We start from the raw sequence: 18,169 nt of genomic DNA on the forward strand, positions 1-18,169 counted from the left end.
TACCTTTTTAGGGAATGGGCTTTAGCAAAATGCTTACGGCAAGACTCAGCATTTGATGGTCCATATAAGTTTAAGGTTTGGGAATTACATTTTTCCTCTTGGAAAACAGAAAAATACTCGCCAAAGAAAGCATTACTGACTGGAAGAGAAACAGTCATATTTCCTCCTTTCAAAAAAAAGAAAAAAAAAAGAAGAAGGGGAATGCTTACGTCTTCCTAAGAAAGCTGAAAGCCCAGTTAAGATCACTAGAATTTTCATTGCAATAGTTGTAAGCGCCCAAAATTACTTTACAGGACTGAGTGATCGTCTCTTAATTCCCTGCGGGAAAAGCTGGAAAGGTGAACAGAGATACGGATGTGGTGCTTCCCAAGAAAACAGAAAGTTTAGGGCAAGTTGATGAGATAGAGGATAAAATAAACCCTGCGGCAGACATATGTGAAAGACACAGCCCCAAAGGCGGCAGATGCTGCGCGGGTGTTACTTCCGTTAGACAAAGGAAAGAAAATGGATTCGAAAATAAAAAAGAAGCTGGGAGATAATAGTAATGGCTGAAACTGAAGCATTTGGCACCTTGCAAAAGGTGTGTAGAAAGAGTAAACCCAGCCTGGGAATATAAGAAAAGATCTTGAAGGTGTGTGGGTGTATGAATTTTTTTCTTTTTTCTCATCTTGGCTTTTAAAGATCTATTCTTAGTTGGGAGTGCAGAATCGTTTGTATTCTTGCTGTGGCGATAACAATCTACACTGCACCTCCGCTTCTGTGATCCAAAGGACACAAACCCTAGAAATTCTATTATCATAGTCCCTGATTTGGTGATAGAGATGAAATGAAGAGCACAACTTGTATTATTAATGCAGTGAGTAGATTCCTAAATCTTGGTAAACATCACATTACGTTTTTGAGCCCAGACACGCAAGTTTTAAAGTACAATATGTTGATATTTGGATGTAGGTCTATACATGATTATGGCTACTTTCTGTCCTTTCAAAACTTAACAAGGGTTGGGAAAGCTTGAAGCGGTGGATTCTTCATAGAATTTGAAAAACAGGAAGCTGGATTCTTGCTCCCTAGCAAGGCTGGCGCTAATGGAGAAACAAGAGTGACCTGGAGTTTTGTGAAAAAGTATTTTCCAACCTATCTTTATTTGATTTCTTCTTCAGTTTTTGAAAGTGTTTCCACCTGGCATTCTGTACTCTAATTTTCTGGCTCTGAATATATTTGAATTTGGTATGCTTTCCCTCCTAAATAGCAAAGAGCTCAACTCACAAAAGAGGAAAGATTTTTTTTTTTTTTTTTGAGGGATCTTATGCTGCATTTCTTTTCAGAGCCTGGATCTCTCAGACATCATCTCCTCTTGAACAGTAAAAGTCAGGCTCCTTGCTGCTAAGAAGTTTATAACTGTTTAAGGAGGGTTTATTAAGATGATCATATAAGATCCCTCATTTAATAAATTTCCCCAGGACTTTCAGAAATGATGATGGAAATTAATACTGGGTCACATTTGTCCAGTGTAAAATATACACATTAAGGTGTAATGCCACTTTCTTTCTACATAATACTTATCCACAAGCACTTTGGCCGAAGCTTCTAAGTAAACCCTTCCCACTAAGGCAGCATCCTCGATAAAGAGTGGACTGGCTTTTGGTGGTGGGCGTGAGTGGAGGTGACCTGCAGAGTCAATGGGTCCAGCTTCTGCCTTGAATTACGTGTCTCTGAGAGGCTATGTGGGAGGAGCTCAGAGGCTCCCTGTGCCCCTCAGGACTGCAGATCACGCCCCTTCATTTCAAGAAAAGTTTATTTCGACTCTGCCCGGGTCTTCCTGAGCCCCGTCAACTGCGGTAGAGATTACTGTTTTTGTGGCTCGTCCCTTTGGGGGAGACATCCTACCATCCGTCTCAATCCCCACGTGGTTGGGGAATTATTGATATCTGCCTGAGCCATAGAGATGTACAAGTGACTCATGCCTGGCTAACTGGAATAGCCCATCCTCCCAGCCACAGTGATTAGTTCAGCGATGGGCAAGGGTCCCAGTCAGAACCAGTGTGATGCAGTCTTTGGACAATGGCAGGGTCTGTTGAGAGAAAGAGGGGTTATCCTTTTCTATGTGCCGTGAATGTGTGGGAATGCAAGCCTAGAGTTGCTGGCAGCCACTTGGCCACCATGAGGGGGTACTCACTGAGCATGGCATAAACAGATGGGAATCCGGGAGCATAATAAGTGCTCATGGAAGAACTGGAACAATTTTCAGAATAAAGCACTAATGCTGGTATGCTGACACAGATTTACTAATCTGGGTCTTAGGTTTCATTCTCTCTTCCTCTGCTGCCACTACTGAGAGCTTACTTTCCTTTTCCATGCCTTATGGCTTCTGCTTACTCACGGCTTTTATTCCCTGTTTTCTCAAGCTAAGGTGTGTCTTGGTTTCTGTGCTACTCTACTGTCTGGGCCTGTTATGTGTTTCTCATATTCAATATAATCAAGTAAGGTGGTCTGATTAGGTTATTTACTAACTAGTACAGAGTGCTGTTACATAAAATTTGGGGAGGAAATACTTCTACCCTCTTAGGTTTTGTGCCTGGGCCTGAAAATTAAACTAACATAAGGCAAATTAACAGGAGAAAAGCATGTAAGTTTTATTTAATATTCTTACATGCACACAGGGGTCTTGATAAGGAAAATGAAGATGCAAAGAAGCGATTTAGGCCCTAAAGATTATACATCATTTTCAAAAACAACAATAAATTGTGGAGATGGGACAAGACAAAGGGACTTGTTCTGGGGCAGCAAATTGTGGGATAGTGACCAGGAAATATATGGGAGAAATGAATGGAAGATGAGGGTTGTTTTCATTGGTTTGTTTGTGCAGATCCATTTGGGTGTTCAGCTCACGATCTCCAGTGATAAGGATGTTTTTTCCTGGTGTCAGGAGGCCAGATGTTTCATGGGAAATCTTATGACCTGCTTTTAGATAGAAAGGAGGAGGGCAGAGAGCCTTTCCTGCATCTACAGTTTCTCAAGTGCCTTCCACTCAAAATAATCCACACGCAGAAGTGGCAATATTTTAGGATGGCATGTTTTGAACCCCTTCAATATTTTTTAAATAATCTATAGGTAGAATATATACTTTAAAAGTTTTTATTGAGCACCTGCTCTGTGCCAGGCATTGTTCCATGCGGTTAACCCACATTCACTCATTTTACTCTCACAAAACCCCAGCAGGTAAGAACTATCATTACCTTCATTGTATGGATGAAGAAACTGTAAAATTTAAAGAATTTGCCTGAGGTCACACAGCTAGTAAGCGGAAGAACAGTATTCAAACGATTCACTTTTCCTGTATTGACCTTTCCTCTCTAACGACCTAGGCCTACTAGGCCACATCACTTCACAGGTGTTGGTTTCCTTCCTGCCTGAGCTCCGAACAAGGCTTCCTTCTGTGTCAGGGGCCAGACTCCAGGCAGATCGCCCGGCCCAGGGTATTGTGGCAGCCAGGAGGTAGGAAAGGGCTTCTGTCCTCTGGGGGTGCTTCCTCAGTGAGAAAAATGTCACTTAAGTGATTGTTTTTTCAATGGGTTACTTGGTTAAACCATGACTTCCTCTTACAGGATTGGGGGCACACTGCAAGCTGCCTCTGTTTCCTTTTCCCTCCCCACCTCGGCCAGCGCTCTCATAGCCTTCTTTCCATTTTTATCACATCTGCTTTCCTCTTAGCACTTATCACCGTGTTCACTTATATTTATTTACCTGTGTGTTTATCCCTCTAACATTTATCTCCTCCATTTCCATAAGGAAGGAAAGTGTAATCTGTTCCATGCCTGCTGAATCATCAGCAGGCCTGGCTGTGGTGAGCCATCCATAGGGAAAGGGGAAATCCTCAGGGATGAAAACAGTGACTTAGGAAGATAAAGAAAACGACCTTTTAGAGTGCGGCATGAGCATGGCAGCAAAGCCAATCTGGAGCTTATCTTTGGTTAATATTGCATAAGATGGATGCTCTATAGATAAGGTGACCATAGGCCCCTGTTGGCTTGTGACAGTCCTGGTTTGTCCCTTGACCTGGCATCCTGTCTGGTTTAGCATCTGTTTGGGGTAATGTGATCACACCTAAAAGATCATCATGGGTGACCTGTCTCCCTTTCCCTGACTCCTTCTAGGTAACTTATACCTCCCTTTCAAGGAAAACATGCCCAGGGCTTGCTGGTAACATCACGTGTATTCAGACGCAGCCCCCGATCCCCCGATTCTCAATGGCAGGTGGTCGTGGGAGAAGCGCTCCGTGGTACCGCCCATGATGACCACTTGGTGCGCCGGCCAAATGTGCCACAGACCCTGCCATTTGCTTCAACAGGTACAAAGTAGCGGCTGCAATTAGGGGATCAGAGGGAAATAAGGGGAAATTATAGGTGGGAAAATTAGGTGGGTGTGAATATCTATAAGAAATAGTGCCTTTTTACATCCTTAAAATTATAAATTGTACGGACATCTTACCTAGAAACCTCATGCTTTCTATTTTTAATCTCATTTTCCCCTTATATTTTTTGTGAATATTTGTGGTTCTGAAAGTTTTGTTTGTAAATTATGCATCCAGATTCCAGGACTCCCCTATAGTTACTGAGACTCAATAGGCCTGGGGTGGAGCCCAGGAATCTGCATTTTCAACGGGCTTGCTCCAGGATTCTGACTCTAGCGGTCTACAGAACAACCTTGGGGAAAAGCCTGCGTGTCCCCAGAGGGCAGTACCTTTCCAGTGGTGAGGTGTGATGGAAGCAAGCATCCTGGGCCTGAGTGAGGATCCGGGCCCCCGGGGGAGAGGAAAGGTGTGAATTTAGGAAGGAGGGAAGCAGAACCAGCTGTTCAAACTCCTGCTATTTCTTGCCTTGGTTTGTACGTTTTTTGAACAGGATACTGATACCACGTGTCTGATGTGTGGCGTATTCGTAACTTTACTTATTACCAAGTGTCTCTAAAAAAACGACGATATATATGCCCAATAGCAAGCACACACAGTGACATTTCTTCCTGAAGTTCAGGTCGCGATGATTTGAGGGCCTGATCTAGTCAGCTGCTACCTGTGTTCCTGACCATCGGTGGACAATGGTGCTTTCTTCAAGCTGGCGTGGATTTCGCTAAACATTGAAGAGTAGAAGTGTGTTGGGTGTTTGATTTGTGTGTGTGGTCTCTACATGCAGGCACACATGCAATGGCTGTTGAAGAGAATAATACTGACTCAAAACCCCAGGAATGATACTGACAAATATTCTTTGCTTGACTAAATTTAAATCGAGCTCCATCACCTTTTCCTAGGGCCATGTGTGTGCGTCTTTGTAAAATCTCGTTTTAACGGGAACCATGCTAATTCAATTTAGTAAGAGTTTTCCAACCTTCTTTTCTTATCACCCATCAATAGCTAATTGATTTCTTCATCCTCCACCATCCCCCCAGGCCTGTCTTCAGCAAAGATACTGTCAGCTGGGTTTATCCAGAATACTCCTTACCTCTGGTGTTTCCTGTTAGTAATTCTCCACCCACTGACCCCCACTCCGCTCCTTGGCTGTAAATCCCCACTTACCCTTGCTGTATTTGGAGTCGAGCCTGGTTCTATAACGAGGTCTCTTTTCCCCTTTTGCAATCGTCCTGAAAAAAATCTGCTTTCACTGCTTTAACTTCTGTCCAGTTCTGTGTTTTCTTTAACGATACTGATATTTACCTAGAGATAATGGCCGAGATGGATATGTTTAATCTCAACAGGTTGGAAATAAAAAACTTGATTGTATTTAAATATGTAAATACGTATTATAGATTTTTCTTCTAGAAGGTACAATTTTCTCTGAGATCTGAGAGCATCCTGTTTTTTTTAAAAGTCAGTCCATCTGCTGAATCTGCCACACACAAAAGAAAATGTTCCCAGTTGGGTTGATTTTTCACTAGTTTCAAGCCATTGTATGTACTGAATTGGTTTTCAACAATAACAGCTACAAAAATCTACTTTGTTCTTTTCCAAAAAGCCTCGTTTAGAATCTTCCTTGAATGTGGTGGTGCCCAGATGGTGCAAAAGTAAAGCAAGACACATGGTCCCTGGAGCTGGGTGTCACTCAGTCTCTCCATGTGCTCGTTGTGTGTCCTGTCAGCGTGGCCGGCCACGTGGAAACAAGACAGGCATACATCACCAGTGTTTGAGACCTCTGCAACACACTTCTGTATGAACAGAAAAACAAAGCAAACCAACCAGTAGTATTTGTTAAATGTCATCATTTAAAAAGAACAACAAAGGCAGATTTCACTGAAACTCAAAGTTTTGGCAGTAGCAGTAAGATGCCCTCTACTAGAAAGAATAACATGGAAGTTAGGGTCCTGTCTCCTCCATTGACTGGGTGTGTGAAAATGTCAGTCTCTGAGGGGAAGAGATGAAGAATACAATGATATATTCTGCTTAATTGTCTAATGTTTCAGACTTTTGTCAATAATTGAGAATGAAAATAGCTCCTGTCTCTTTTTGTCCCAGATGGACAAGTTAAACCCCATGAAGGACAATTTTGGGGTCCCTGAGTCCCTTCCTGATGGAAGAAGGTGCAGTGAGGGGAGAAGTAATTTGCACACTGAAGATGCCTAAGAACTCCTGGGTATCAACATGGGCTCTGAATTCTTGGGTTCGTATTTCTGGCTCTACCAGTTTCTACCTGGGTGACTTTAGGCAAGAAACACAGAAACTTTGACCCACTAAACCTCAGTATCTATGAAAAGGGAGTGAACCATAATGTTTACTTCTTCGGGTTGTTGTTAGGCTCTAGAAACAGCGTCTAAACACAGGTGAATGCCTGGTATACACAGCACTCAGCACGTGCTAAATGTAATTATTATGATCCCCCTCAGTAAACACAAGATGAGAATCAACAGCATTACATGAGTTTCCTTAAGTAGGAACTCTTTTCCCTTGGCATATTCTAGAAGTGTCTCTTGATTTTGGAGGCTTTTAGAATTATGATCGAGATGCACACTGGTGATCCCTTTTAAATCTTTTCTTTTTAATCCTTTGTTAAGAAAGTGGATTCAATGAACTTCTCTCTACCGCAGATTTTCTAAGAAAATGTTTTGAAGCATGGTTTTCCCAGAGAAAGTTATTTTGGGAAAGGAAAAAAAAAGGAGTGGGGTGGAGTTAGGTGGGGCAGGGGTTTCCATGGTCAAAGTTTGGGAAACTCTAGGTTAAATTTTTTCCTGAAGAATCTTTCAAAGATCTTAATTATTTAATAAATATTATTTAGTGTTTATTATGTGTCAGACACTTTTGTAAGTGCTTTATGAATATTAACATATTAATCATATGAGGTAGAAGACCTCTTCATTTCACCTATAAGAAAACAGAGAAGTTAAGTACATAACCCAGGGTCTCACAGCTAAGGAAGAAAGAGCTGATACTGGTCCCTAGACTCTCCTTTGAACCTCTTGCACAAGCTAATAGGCAGTTTCAAGCTCCAAGGAGCCTGGCCCTTGGACTCTGTAATTCCCTGTACTTATTTGACTGCAGAACCCACTTTTTTGTAACAGATGGGAACAGAGCTATGGGACTAGTTTTCTCCATAATTCACGAATTCATTGATTTCAATGGGGAAGGAAATTTACATTTATTGAACAGCTGCTCTATGCCAGGTATAGTGCTGGGGTTTTTCTCCCAACAGTGCTAGGTAGTCAGTACACAAGCAAAGCTTTAACCTGAGAATGATGGACTGTCTTTGGATTTGATTAATAAAACCAATATGCTACGCTGTATAGCTAGGTAGCTCATCCTAGCTACTGGATTTTCCTATCTACCAGACACAACTATTTATGCTATCGGCCAGGATGAAATAAACTAGGTGTTGGGATCATAAACAACAATCTCAAATTAGATCACAAATCATTTCCAAGACAGCCAAGCCCACCGTTACGCTGAAGGTGTTTGCATTAACATACAGCCCGGGTTCCAACCGTCTCCAGATGGCATCCATCGGCCTACTCAGACCCACTCAATCACCTCAGGCCTCTTCCCTCCGAAACCCTCCCGCCACTTGACAAAGCAATGCTGATTGTTCTAGAAGCACCCCCTGTCTTTGTAAAAAGAACTTTTTAATTCGTTAGTTGGGAATTTTACTCTGAAGCATAAAATCACACTTTGGAAATAAACAGACTCTACTCACTACATTTTTCAGAAAGTTAAAGAAAAAGGCACATACAGTTTAAATGTAATCAAATATTCTTTTATGGTCACCTTGGCTACATGCTGTAAAATATGACGGCATCTCTGGACTACAGGGCTTGATTGATTTAAGATAACCTAAGCTGAACACAGAGGCAGAAAAATAGAATAATGATCAGTGCCTCCAGCCTTTGTTATTCCTCCAAACCTGGATGACAAAAAGCCAACATCCTTCTCTAAGCAAATAAATTAACTTTATAACTAATTTGTGTTTTTGGTTTCATTCAAATGTGGTTGTTAATGACAGTGCCCAAATGTATTTCCAACTATTCCTAAATACGTGAGCTAAATATATGTTTTCCTGTGCACTCTTTATTTATCTTTTTAAAACTAAAAATAATTCAGAGAGGTTTTTGCTTGTTTTATTTTTACGTAAGATGAAGTACGGTGCACTTTAAGTGTGATTGGATTGAACTGCAATTTTTTCTCCAACAGAGCCGGTGTTATCATATCAGCTTTTAAGGTATTCCTAAGAAAATGGTAACAAAACAAAACAAAACAAAACAAATAAATCAACAACAGCAACAAGAAACCCCAAAGATTAAAAAAGGAGAGAGAGAAAACTACAGTGTTCTAGAATGTTCACTTTCTTGGAAAATTTTTCCCTTTAAGAAATACTTGGGAATAGAATACTTATACATCAAGAATGAGTAGAGGCACATTTTCCATAAAACCGTATAACTCCAGGAAAACGTTTTTATAAGAAAAACATTAGCAATACAGAACTGTGAGGCTTTGATATTTGATACTAAATTTGGTATTTACACTTATTTAGTTAAAAGAGTCCCATTCCTCCCTTTCTTTGGAAACTCAGGGCCACAAACCACGTACATTTTTTCTGGCTGTACCTTAACAGGAGAGAGGTGAACATCTGACCAAGCTAATAATGTATGTACGTTTTATGAATTTATCTCTCTTTTTTCTTCCTGCTGTTTGCCTTTTTGCTTTCCCCTCATTCACCACATGGTCTGCTCTACACCTATTACCTCATGTCACAGATGTGGCAAAGCAGAAAACTATAGTTGAGAAGTAAGATGCTTCCCACTCCAACTCTTTTCTTGCAGAAGCCTAAGCACTTAGGGACAGACGTTTAGATGATTTCACACTGAGATAAAAAGGACAGCATTGCTGATTGTAGATAGCCAAAGAATATTGGCCAGAACACTAGGAAAACTTTCCACCAACCTAGAACGAGATGCCCTTGGCTGGGTGGTGGGTAAGGGTGGGAGATTCAGAGCTCACCAGAGTCAGGAAGACCAGGGTCAGTGGCTGCACGTCACATCCAGGACAGAGCCAACCATCCCCAAGCACATGTCTGGGTACTGTTAGCAGCCTGGCAAAGTCACTTAGACCTAAGTGTGTCAGGGAAAAAGGCCTTCACGAGGGACACCGGCAGTGCCCAGGGCTATGAGGACCATGGCCCACAGAGCTGCTCCCTCCTCCGGCCCCAGCCTCCTTTGGAGTAGCTCTCCCCTGTGGCCTCTGCTCAGGGGCCCTGCAAATGTCCTTCCTGTCCCAGCCAGGGGTGACGCCTCAACAGCAGACAGCAGCCCACCCAGTGAAAGCCAAGCAGTACATCCATTCATTCTTCCATTTTAATCAATTCAACAAAATATTTATTGAACACTTCCTGTTGCTGGGACCACTTGTAGGCACCGGGCAGAGAGAGAAATGAATCTCTTCCCTCACAGCTCTTCAGTTCTCTTGGGGAGACTAACAGTGAGACACAAAATAACGTAAAAACATGTCAGGTAGCTGTAGGGCCATGAAGGAAAACAGGGGCTAGGGATCAGAGAGAGAAGGGAGAAGGTTCTAAATATTCTGGAGAAATGGGTTAGGGAGGGGCTGGGAGGAAAGGCCATCTGAGCAGAGACCTGCCTGCAGGGAGAGACTGTTGAGGAGGAAAGCAGGAGGGGAAAGAGCGCTTGTTCCTGGAGATGGGACAGGGACTCTGCTGAAAGACTATGAGCCTGAGCCTGGGTGGGGCCGTGGGGATATGGGGAAGGGGAAGGGGAGGGAGGGGAAGGGAGGGGGAGGGGAGGAGAGGGGAGGGGAGGGAGAAGGGAGGGGAAAGGGAGGGAGGGGAGGGGGAGGGGAAGGAGAAGGGAGGGGGAGGGGAGGGGAAGGGAAGGAGAAGGGAGGGGGAGGGGAGGAGAGGGGAGGGGAGGGGAGGGGAGGGGAGGGGAGGGGAGGGGAGGGGCAGCGGCTGGATTGTGAAGAGAAGCCATCGGAGGGTGGGGAGCAAAGAGATGACACCGTCGGCGAGTGCAGACTGTGACTCTCCAGGACAAGCATGTCACAGGCAATGTTTAGGATACGCTTAAGTGACCAGGTCAGCCGCATAAAGCCAGGTCCCAGCCGGGTCGGGTTGAGTGCGCCAAGCCGGGTGCACTGTGCGAAGTCACGCAGCCTGCAGGACTTGGACCCATGTTGTCTGTGCTCCTGACCACTAAGTCACCTGCTCTACTGTGCTACCTGCTTCTATACTGATGCCACAGGCACTCAAATAAAATGGGACTTTGGTGATATTTCCCCATATAAATGGCTTTAGTAGTTTCCTGATTGTCAGGCATAAAAAAGAGTTTAGTCACCTTCTTACCCAGTTATTTTGGCCCTACTTTGTATATAGCTCCAATCCAGCCCCACTGAACTACCTGCTACTCTGCCCATTCTGGGGCTTTCATGATTCGACGTCGCTTTATATTCCGTTGTTCTCTGCTTGGGATGCTTTTTCCTTCTCTTTAACTCCCAGGACACAGGCAATGCCATCTTCTCTGCGAGGTTATCCCTCCTCACCTCTTTTTCAAACGCTGCTCTTATAGTTCTTGGTACACGCTCCTCCATTTACGGCCCTTAAGACAGTTGTATTTCACATCAGTGTGATACTCTCGCTTTCTCCTCGAGACAGTGAGGTTCTCTGGAATAGGAGCTATGGCAAGGGTTTTAATCTGTTCTTCCCAAGTGTCTCCTCCGACCATCCCAGGAGCTAGCAGAGTGCCAGGCGTGTAGTGGATGCACCATCAACTGCATTATTGAATATGTTAGGACGTAAATAAACCGATTTTATCACAAGGCGAGCTCAAAAAAGGGATGAAGCTCTTAAAGAGTCCATTTGAAAAATAGGGGTTACAGAGTAAAAGGAGGAAAGACTATGTTCATAAATTAACCCTGGTCTTCTTCTTCTTTTTTTTTTTTTTTGCAGTACGCGTGGGCCTCTCACTGTTGTGGCCTCTCCCGTTGCGGAGCACAGGCTCCGGACGCGCAGGCTCAGCGGCCATGGCTCACGGGCCCAGCCGCTCCGCGACCTGTGGGATCCTCCTGGACCGGGGCACGAACCCGTGTCCCCTGCATCGGCAGGCGGACTCTCAACCACTGCGCCACCAGGGAAGCCCCCCTGGTCTTCTTTGAAATAAATTTTCCAAAAATGTTTAACTCCTTCACCCTCTTATACCACGATTAATCAACTCAGCTACCAAAGGTGTAGAAAGGATGCGGCAGGGCTAGGGACGGCTTCTCAAGTCATCTTTATAAGTGAGTAGTTAGAATTAAGAAATTATAAGAAAATGACTTTTATATAAATGAGGAAACCAGTGCTTACTTCTTCATTTTGTTGTCATTTTCAGAATCTTTCTTTGGAAAAAACTCATGAACTCAAAGTTTGGCCTGGATTCGATAGTACAATAGGTAACTGAAGCTTTTCACATGAGAATAGGAACTTGTAGGACAGGCCATCAGATCTTCCTGTGTGTCTGTGGGGGGTGTGTGTGTGTGAGAGAGAGAGAGAGAGAGATCACTTCCCAAATAATATAATTAAATATAATATAATGTAATAAAATAATCAAATAAAATATGGAAAATCTATTAATTTTTGACTATACCATAATCAAATAAAATAGGGCATAGTCAATCAAAATATGGTATAGTCAATTAACTTAATAAAAATAAAATATGGTATAGTCAATTAACTTAATAAAAATAAAATATGGTATAGTCAATTAACTTAATAAAAATAAAATATGGTATAGTCAATTAACTTTTTGAGCCTCTGCTTTCTCCTAATGCCTACTTATTAGGATTAAAAAACAATGTATATGATTATTAGCACAGTGCCTTACACACAGTAGGTACCCAGTAAATGGTAATTACTAGTTTTACTGTTACTAAAAGAAAGGACATTATCTTATTTTCCTCAGTTAATGCAGTATCATGAGGGTTTTCACATGTCATTAAATATGCTTTTCAATCATCATTTTCCTGGGCTACATTATCCACTTTATTTGGGGCTCACAATTTTTGGGATAATTTTCCTTGTTCAAAATGTAATTTTTTTCCCCAGCTGTTTGCTAACATAAATAACCCTGCAGAGAACATCTGTGAATATAAAACTTTGTCTCAGTTTCTGCTTATTTCTTCAGGGTGGATTCCTAGAAGAGGAAAAGCTGGATTTAAGTACGTAGATGTTGTAAAGAAATTGCTCTTATATCACGTTCAATTGCTTTCCAGAAAGTTCAAGCCTGTTATTTTCCCAGTTAGGGTGTAAAATTGTACAACCACTTCACTGCTCTCTTGACAATATGAAGTGTCTGTTTTTAAACTACTTCCTAATCGTATAGTCAAAAAGGTGTCGTATTGTCATTTTAATATGCATATTTGATTGCTGGTGATTTTGGACATTTTGATATCTGTGCAACACTTTGTTCCTGGGGCACCACAGACGCCACTCCACTGCTTTTTCTTCTGCTGCACTGTTTCTTCCCAGTTTTCTTTGCTCTTTTTCCTCCTCAACTTCTTCGTGTTGGAATGTCCCAAGAGTCGTCCATTAGGTCACATTTTTTCTTTATCTACATTCACTTCTTGGATGATCTCATTGGTCCCATGGCCTTAAATTCCGTATTTATGTTAAACACTCTCAAATTTATATCTTCAGTCCAGACGTGTCTCTTGAACTTCAGACCCATAAATCCATTTTCTGTTCAACATCTTCACTTCAATGTCTAATAAAAATAAAATAAAGAGACATTTCAAACACAAGATGTTCTACGCTGAGCTTCTAATGTTTCCTTACTAACTTGTTCATTTTTCAGTCTTGCTTATCTTCTTGGATGGCAATTCCATTCCTGCAGACTCAGGTTCCAAACCTGGAATTGTTGGGGAAGGCTCTTTCTTTCACATCCCATACTGGACCCATTAGCAAGCCCTATTGCCTCTCCCTTCAAATACAGCCACATTCTGACCAATTCTCAACATTTCATTGCTTCACTGTAATATAGTTCTTTTCTCTTTTTAATGCTCTCATGACCCAGTTTTGAGTCCCTGGCTAATGGCTGGTCTGTTCCCTTCTCAAGCAGCTGATTACTCCATACCCCAACCACTCTCCTTACTGGGCTATTACACTTGGGATCACTATCCACCTGCCCTAATCACCCCATGGCCAGGTACCCAACAACTAGCAACAGCTCCTATGCTCTGAAGCCCCCCAGATTCTTCAAATTAGCTAATCCTCAGCGACCCCCGTGGAAACCTAGCTAACCCCACCCTGTGTGTCATTGTCCCCTACAGCTCCAGCTTGCTGTTTCCTTGTCCGCAGGTGCAAAGCCTGTGTGACCCTGCGTGGCAGCCTTCTCTCCTTCAGAGCTATAAGCAACCGAGTCCAGCCACTCATCACAGCATCCCTGCGTCACGTCCACCATCACAAAATAACTCATATAGAACATCCATAAGAATCCAAGCCACGTTGCCTCCCACCTGGAAGAGTGCATCTGCCTCCTGACTGCTCTTCTTGTTTCCACCCCGTCCCCGTCCCACCCAGAAGCCAGAGTAATCCTTCCCAGTTGATAGTCAGATCTCGTCACCAGACAGTTCAGGACTCTCCATTGGTTTCCATCTCACCCGGGATCACACCTGGCCTTGTTTTCTCTCTGACCTCCTTCAGTGACTCTACCTCTAATCTCTCTGCACCAGTCACTCTGACATTCTTGGTGTTCTTAAACCTGCCAGGGATGTTTCCTCTGTGTGGCCTTTGTACTTGCACTTCCCTTGGAAACTCTCAGATCGTTACTCCATGTTACCTTCCCTGATGGCCCGTTTAAAATTAGAAGTCCTCTTCTCCAAGATTCCTGAGTTCCTTCTCTGTTGTATTTCTCTACAGAGCATCTATTTTGTAACTTATTTTAATGGATATTATTTATTTTTTTTTAACATCTTTATTGGAGTATAATTGCTTTACAATGGTGTGTTATTATTTAGTTAACTTTTACTGTCTTTCTCACCCCATTAGAATATAAATACACAAGGGCAAGGGATTTCTGTTGTTTTGGTCAATGTTTTGCTTGAAAAGCAGCCCAGCGTGGTGACCAGCATCTCGGCCCCTGGGTGTGCGCCTGGTCTCTGCTTCTCACTTGCTGGGCAGCTGTGGACCAGTTGCTCAACTGCTGATTTCTTCCACTCCCTCTTCTGTGACATGGGGTCTTAGTCTGTTCAAGTTGCTGTGACAAAATACCACAGACTGGGTGGTTTTATAAACAACAGAGGTTTATTTATTATAGTCTGGAGGCTGGAAAGTTCAAGGTGAAGGCTCTAGCAGATTGGGTGTCTGGTGAAAACCCCTTCCTGGTTCAGAGACATCTCACTGTGACCTCACGTGGCGGGAGGGGTGAGAGCTTTCTGGAGTCTCTTTCATAAGGGCACTAATCCCACTCATGAGGGCTCCACCCTCCAACCTAATCCCTTCCAAAAGCCCCCACCTCTTAATACCATCCCACTGAGGATTAGGTTTCAACCTGCGAATTTTGGGGGGGGGATAAAAACATTCAGTCTATGGCACATGGAGATAGAAAGAGCAGCTGCTAAGAGGGGTAATAAGGGAATTCAATAATTTAATATCTGTCAAGTGTTTAGATCAGTGCCTGGCATAAGAAAAACAGTATATAAGTATTTGTGAAATAAATAACTCATTGAATTTCCAGCACATAAAACAGTAGTTGGCTTTGGAAGATGATCAGCAAACATTCATTGAATGAATCCTCAAAATAATATACACAGCAAATGAAAATCCAGTTCTTGAGTTGGGGGATCTGCTGATGCATGTGTTTTGTTTGCTGGACCCGGGTGAGCCTACTGTCACATTACAGAGACCTCTGCTTTGAGTTGCTTCCTGAGCAGTGGTGGTCTTTTTGTGGACAAACTGGATTAAAATAACACTCAGAAGGCTTACTTGATTTTTCTGTGAAATCATAAACAAATGAATAAAGTCAAAAAAGAGCAGGGATCTCTTTAAATTATATAACCAAATGTTGGTAACATATAGTGTTATTGTTGTGTTTAAATTTTTATTTAATTAAATTATTTAAAAAAATGTTAAAGTTAATTTTTCATCACTAAGGTTTAAAGCTCCCTCTTTTTCACTCTGATAACTCTGTCAGAATGGGGAGAGGCTAAGATCAGTGCAGACGGTAGAGAGAAAAATGAGACTTGCAGAGAGAATGAAATAAGAGTCTAAGGGAAGCAGCTTTCCTCCCGTGCAGTTTCCAGTTTGAGCTGCTTGTTTTCCAACCTGCTCTTGCAGTTAATTGCCCCTCTCTGCTTCTTTGCCTTAAATTTATCTTAAGGACTAAGAAAACATTTTTGTACCCAAATCAACGCATCTTTCATAGGCAACGTGGTAGCATCATTTTATTGGGCCTTATGAATATAACATAAAGCTAAATATTTTAGCTTATTTATTTGTCACAATAATCCGAGGAAGGAGGTACTATCTGAAGCGTCGTTTTATAGATGAAGAAATCTGGGCTTTGAGAGGTCAGCTGGGCAATGTTACAGAGTTCGTCCCCTTGATTGCTACGTGCGTAGGTATCAGATGGCCTGATAGCTCATTTTATGGGCAGAGAGAGAAAAATGAGCTCAGGAAACTGACATATGTAAACTTGAGAGCAGATGCCCATCCCCGAGCCCTTGATCGTAGGGCATCCTGGTCTGACATTTATCAGAAGGGCAAAAAGCAATCACCAGTGGACCTTCCTTCCTGTTTTAGCAGGAACTGATGTTTTCAATGTCTCTGCGCCTTGACTGCCAGGTCAGTTATCAGTTGTCGTTTTCTGTCAAGGAAATCAAAAAGACCGCGGCAATCTGTCTGAAGTCAATGAACTCCCACCCCGGTGCCTCAATAAAGCTTCATATCAGGGCATAAAGCAAAACAATAGAAAATCCACATGGCCCCCTCCTCCCAATCTTCCCACATGGCCCCCTCCTCCCCACGCACTTCCCATCTGCCATCCTTGCCCCTGGGGAGTCTCCTGTGATATTGATGCCCTCATTTTCACTTTTGTCTCTAACCACGTACTCCTTTCTTGTTTGCCTTACTACCATTTAGCCCACTGAGATCTGGTCTTCTTCAAACAACATACATTTCCTCAGTAAAATGACATCTAAGTAAATTCGAAACGACACCGTTTTACAAAAGGGATGCTTCATTTTTCGCAAGTCGCATATCTCTTTTTGGCCATGCGTTTTTTGCTTATTCAGGATCTCACTTCAAGGCATCCTGATGCAGAGTTAAAACATTCTAGAACAAAATAAGATGCAAGGTTCTATGGCATTTAGAATACTTTATGCGTCCCATCCTCCAGGCTTACAGCCAAACTGCAGCAGGAGAAATTTGCTTCACATTCTATCAAGGCTCATGCCACAGTGAATCCTTTTGGGAGGAAATCTAAATTGCAATTGTGCAAAGACGTCTGGGGAGAAAAATAGCCCAGTGTTACCCTGCAACCCCAAAATGTCTGTAAAGTTCACTGTAAAAAATGTCAGGAGACTATCTGGGAGAAGCTCAAAACCCTGAGTAAAGTTTATTGCAGCCAATGAGAGGAGTGCACATTTGAAAGGGGTCAATTAACATTTATCAGGAGGTGCTGGCATTTGTGAAGTGCATTTACTCTGGGAGGCCAAGTGCATTTCACTGTGTCTTTAAAATGATAACAACTCACAGAAAATAATAGGCCCTTCACTAGGTGGAGGCTGGGCTTCCTACATGGCCTCGAGTTGCGAACGTGATGGGACTCTCATTGATTTTCTCTCTTTGACACATTTTTGAAATTTCCAAAAACTATAAACCCCCTACATTTAGACTTGTATGTAGATGGGAGGCCTAAGGAGTATCACAAAACTGTTGTTGGTTTCTGTGCTTCTCCATTTGTGAGTACCAGTCACGAGGCCAGTTGGCTTCGTGAACCTGACCTCCAGTAGACCTCGAGAGTCATTCTATGCTCACTGTAATACATTAGCATGTTAAATGACTCACTCACCTGTGCCATGACAGTTGATGGTTGCTATGACAACAACCGGAAGAGCCCATTCTTTCTGCAAGTCTCATTTTCTCTCCATCATCTAAGTGGGTCTTATCCTCTCCTCATTCTGAGAGATTTACGACTCCTGAAATGGAGTGTTGCCTTGGTTCCCAGTCCCAGCTACACCCCTGTTCTTGGATAAGTCATGAATATTCATTCCTCCCTCTCTTTACTCATTTCCTTCCCTTTTACTGTGACCCTCTTATGCATATGGTGTCTCAGCCCTAGTCAGGTTGAGAAGTCCGTTTGTGAACTAAGTTCCAGCTTCTCCACTCTTTGGCCATTGAATAAAGCTTGTGCTGTTCCAGTCTCAGCATCAGTTTTGTTACCGGCTGTGCGAATCCAAGCAGAAAAAGGACCTCTGCGGCAGAGAAAAGGGGTCCAAGGGTCTCACCGCAGCTAGGACCTTGGCACGGGTCCAGACAACAAATTAGTTAACATTGGATTTTATTAGTAGAGGACTGACTAAATGGAGGCCACGATCTGAGAACTAAGGAGAAATAGTAGTCATGGAACAGTAGCCAGACATAAGTAGTTGTCTCCAGAATGGTGTCCAGCTATGTCTCCGCTGCAGTTCATCCATTGCTTCGCCTACTGG

Source organism: Orcinus orca, chromosome 2, assembly GCF_937001465.1.
Source record: "Orcinus orca chromosome 2, mOrcOrc1.1, whole genome shotgun sequence".
Taxonomy (NCBI): Eukaryota; Metazoa; Chordata; class Mammalia; order Artiodactyla; family Delphinidae; genus Orcinus; species Orcinus orca.